This window comes from Lolium rigidum, chromosome 1 (assembly GCF_022539505.1).
Source record: "Lolium rigidum isolate FL_2022 chromosome 1, APGP_CSIRO_Lrig_0.1, whole genome shotgun sequence".
Classification (NCBI taxonomy): Eukaryota; Viridiplantae; Streptophyta; class Magnoliopsida; order Poales; family Poaceae; genus Lolium; species Lolium rigidum.
This window is the reverse complement of record NC_061508.1, coordinates 363,723,142-363,728,222: the sequence shown is the minus strand read 5'-3', so window position 1 is coordinate 363,728,222 and position 5,081 is coordinate 363,723,142.

Sequence of the window (5,081 nt, the reverse complement as noted above, 5' to 3'; positions counted from 1 at the left end):
ATATGCATGCTCCAACCATGAAGGTGGTAGATCTCTCTTGCTTCAGACAAGACGGACATGCATAGCAACTCACATGATATCCAACAAGGAATAGTTGATGGCGTCCCCAGAAACATGGTTATCGCTCAACAAGCAACTTAATAAGAGATAAAGTGCATAAGTACATATTCAATACTACAATAGTTTTTAAGCTATTTGTCCCATGAGCTATATATTGCAAAGGTGAATGATGGAATTTTAAAGGTAGCACTCAAGCAATTTACTTTGGAATGGCGGGTAAATACCATGTAGTAGGTAGGTATGGTGGACACAAATGGCATAGTGGTTGGCTCAAGTATTTTGGATGCATGAGAAGTATTCCCTCTCGATACAAGGTTTAGGCTAGCAAGGTTATTTGAAACAAACACAAGGATGAACGGTACAGCAAAACTCACATAAAAGACATATGGTAAACATTATAAGACTCCATACCGTCTTCCTTGTTGTTCAAAACTCAATACTAGATGTTATCTAGACTCTAGAGAAACCAAATATGCAAACCAAATTAGCAAGCTCTAAGTATTTCTTCATTAATGGGTGCAAAGTATATGATGCAAGAGCTTAAACATGAGCACAACAATTGCCAAGTATCAAATTATCCAAGACATTTTAGAGTTACTACATGTAGCATTTTCCAATTCCAACCATATAACAATTTAACGAAGGAGAAACTTCGCCATGAATACTATGAGTAGAACCTAAGGACATATTTGTCCATATGCAACAGCGGAGCGTGTCTCTCTCCCATAAAGTGAATGCTAGGATCCATTTTATTCAAACAAAACAAAAACAAAAACAAACCGACGCTCCAAGCAAAGTACATAAGATGTGGCCGAATAAAAATATAGTTTCAGGGGAGGAACCTGATAATGTTGTTGATGAAGAAGGGGATGCCTTGGGCATCCCCAAGCTTAGACGCTTGAGTCTTCTTGATATATGCAGGGATGAACCACCGGGGCATCCCCAAGCTTAGACTTTTCACTCTTCTTGATCGTAGTATATCATCCTCCTCTCTTGATCCTTGAAAACTTCCTCCACACCAAACTTGAAACAACTCATTAGAGGGTTAGTGGACAATAAAAATTAACATGTTCAGAGGTGACACAATCATTCTTAACACTTCTGGACATTGCATAAAGCTACTGGACATTAATGGATCAAAGAAATTCATCCAACATAGCAAAAGAGGCAATGCGAAATAAAAGGCAGAATCTGTCAAAACAGAACAGTCCGTAAAGATGGATTTTATTAGGCCACCAGACTTGCTCAAATGAAAATGCTCAAATTGAATGAAAGTTGCGTACATATCTGAGGATCACTCACGTAAATTGGCATAATTTTCTGAGTTACCTACAGAGAATTAGACCCAGATTCGTGACAGCAAAGAAATCTGTTTCTGCGCGAGTAATCCAAATCTAGTACTTACTTTACTATCAAAGACTTTACTTGGCACAACAAAACACAAAACTAAGATAAGGAGAGGTTGCTACAGTAGTAAACAACTTCCAAGACACAAATATAAAACAAAGTACTGTAGCAAAATAACACATGGGTTATCTCCCAAGAAGTTCTTTCTTTTTAGCCGTTAAGATGGGCTCGACTGTTTTAATGATGCACTCGCAAGAAATAGTATTTGAAGTAAAAGAGAGCATCAAGAGGCAAATTCAAAACACATTTAAGTCTAACATGCTTCCTATGCATAGGAATCTTGTAAATAAACAAGTTCATGAAGAGCAAGGTAACAAGCATAGGAAGATAAAACAAGTATAGCTTCAAAAATTTCAGCACATAGAGAGGTGTTTTAGTAACATGAAAATTTCTACAACCATATTTTCCTCTCTCATAATAACTTTCAGTAGCATCATGAGCAAACTCAACAATATAACTATCACATAAAGCATTCTTATTATGAGTCTCATGCATAAAATTATTACTCTCCACATAAGCATAGTCAATTTTATTAGTTGTAGTGGGAGCAAATTCAACAAAGTAGCTATCATTATTATTCTCATCAAGTGTAGGAGGCATAGTATAATCACAACAAAATTTACTCTCCATAGTAGGTTGTACCAAAAGACCAATATCATTATAATCATCATGAATAGGAGGCAAAGTATCATCAAAGAAAATTTTCTCCTCAATACTTGGGGGACTAAAAAGATCATGAAAACCAGCTTCCCCAAGCTTAGAAATTTCTATATCATTATCAACAATGGTGTTCAAAGCGTTCATACTAATATTACTACCAGCATGCAAAGAAGATTTCATAGGTTTTTTAATTTTCGCATCAAACAATCCATGTTTTAAATCAGGAAATAGAATAAGAAGCTCACTCTTGTACATTATGCCAAACTAGTGTAAACAAGAAACAACAAGATGCAATTGCAGGATCTAAAGGAAATAGCTTTGAGCACACACACAACGGCGCCAGAAAAATACTTTACATGAGACCGTAGTATGAGTGCCTTTTACCTTTCCTCCCCGGCAACGGCGCCGAGAAAAGTGCTTGATGTCTACGGGAGCTTCTATTCTTGTAGACAGTGTTGGGCCTCCAAGAGCGAGAGGTTTGTAGAACAGCAGCAAGTTTCCCTTAAGTGGATCACCCAAGGTTTATCGAACTCGGGGAGGAAGAGGTCAAAGATATCCCTCTCATGCAACCACTGCAACCACAAAGCAAGAAGTCTCTTGTGTCCCCAACACACCTAATAGGTGCACTAGTTCGGCGAAGAGATAGTGAAATACGGGTGGTATGAATAAGTAGTAGCAACGGCACCGGAAAAGTGCTTTGCCCGGGACGAGTAAACAAGCGAGTAGTAACGCAGCGGTAGTAACGCAGCAGTAGTAACGCGAGTAAAACGATAAACAAGCAGCGATAGCGATATTTAGGAACAAGGCCTAGGGATTACACTTTCACTAGTGGACACTCTCAACATTGATCACATAACAGAATAGATAAATGCATACTCTACACTTTTGTTGGATGATGAACACATTGCGTAGGATTACACGAACCCTCAATGCCGGAGTTAACAAGCTCCACAATAATGCTCATATTTTAGTAACCTTTAGTGTAAGATAGATCAACGAGACTAAACCAAGTACTAGCATAGCATGCACACTTGTCACCTTCATGCATATGTAGGAGGAATAGATCACATCAATATTATCATAGCAATAGTTAACTTCGCAATCTACAAGAGATCATGATCATAGCATAAACCAAGTACTAACACGGTGCACGCACTTGTCACCTTTGCACACATGCGGGAGGAATAAACTACTTTAATAACAAATCACTAGAGTAGCACATAGATAAATTGTGATACAAAACATGTTGCAATCTTAAAGAGATATAAATAAGCACCTCACTATGCCATTCAACATTGAGTAAGTATTACGTGAAATATGGCCTAAGAGACCCACACGGTGCACACACTTGTCACCTTTACACACGTGGGACAAGGAGTCTCCGGAGATCACATAAGTAAAACTCACTTGACTAGCATAATGACATCTAGATTACAAGCATCATCATATGAATCTCAATCATGTAAGGCAGCTCATGAGATTATTGTATTGAAGTACATAGGAAAGAGATGAACCACATAGCTACCGGTACAGCCCCGAGCCTCGATGGAGAACTACTCCCTCCTCATGGGAGCAGCAGCGGTGATGAAGATGGCGGTGGAGATGGCAGCGGTGTCGATGGAGAAGCCTTCCGGGGCACTTCCCCGCTTCGGCGGGGTGCCGGAACGGAGACTCCTGTCCCCCGGATCTTGGCTTCGCGATGGCGGCGGCTGCGGAAGGTTTTCCGTATCGTGGTTCTTCGTCTCGGGGTTTTCGATCCGGGGGCTTTATATAGGCGAAGAGGCGGCGCGAGGAGGGTCGACGGGGGGCCACACCATAGGGCGGCGCGGCCCCCTCTCGGCCGCGCCGAGCTGTGGTTTGGTGGGCCTGTGGCCCCCTCCGACTTCTCCGGTGTGTTCTGGATGCTTCGGGGATTCTAAGATCTTTGGCTTTGATTTCGTCCGATTCGAGAATATTTCGTTACTAGGATTTACGAAACCAAAAACAGCGAGAAAACAGCAATTGGCACTTTGACATCTTGTTAATAGGTTAGTTCCAGAAAATGCACAAATATGACATAAAGTGTGCATAAAACATGTAGGTATCATCAATAATATGGCATAGAACATAAGAAATTATCGATACGTCGGAGACGTATCAGCGACCCAGGTATACCTACTATTCCTTGTTCTATTAAGAATAATTATGTTAAAACTGCTCTATGTGACTTGGGAGCCGGTGTTAGTGTTATGCCTTTTTCTCTTTATAAGAGACTTTACTTAGATAAGTTGATACCTACTGATATATCTTTGCAAATGGCTGATAAATCTACTGCTATTCCTGTTGGTATATGTGAGAATGTTCCTGTTCAAGTTACTACTAACTGCTTGATATTAACTGATTTTGTTGTATTGGAAATGCTTGAAGATGATAATATGTCTATTATTCTTGGGAGACCTTTTCTTAACACCGCAGGGGCTGTTATTGATTGCAATAAAGGAAAGGTTACTTTCAATGTTGATGATAAGGAACATACCGTCTATTTCCCCAAGAGGATTGAAAAAGCGTGCGGAGTTAATACTATCTCTCATGTGAGAACTATCAAAGTGGGAACTATTGATTGTCCCATATATGAGCCTAAAGAAGAATATCAAACTCTTGTGATTGGATCCATATCAATACAATTCAAGGTAACATGATTGATTTGAGGTTTATTTCTTCATATGCTATATAAAATTTATTTGGTGGCAAGACTTGATCAACCTTGTTAACAAATACCTTTTATATGCATAGAGGAGGTAAACAACATCTCTTTCTTTCTCCACTTGCTTTAGTTGCTGTAGCACTTTTAATTTGCAAAGTTTCTTAGTTGATTTGAGATTTCAAAAATTTTCCTGGCCGGTAATAATAAACTTAATACCCGGAAAATGTGCATTTTTCAAAGTTTTCAAAAATTCGCGAAAATTATACCGTTG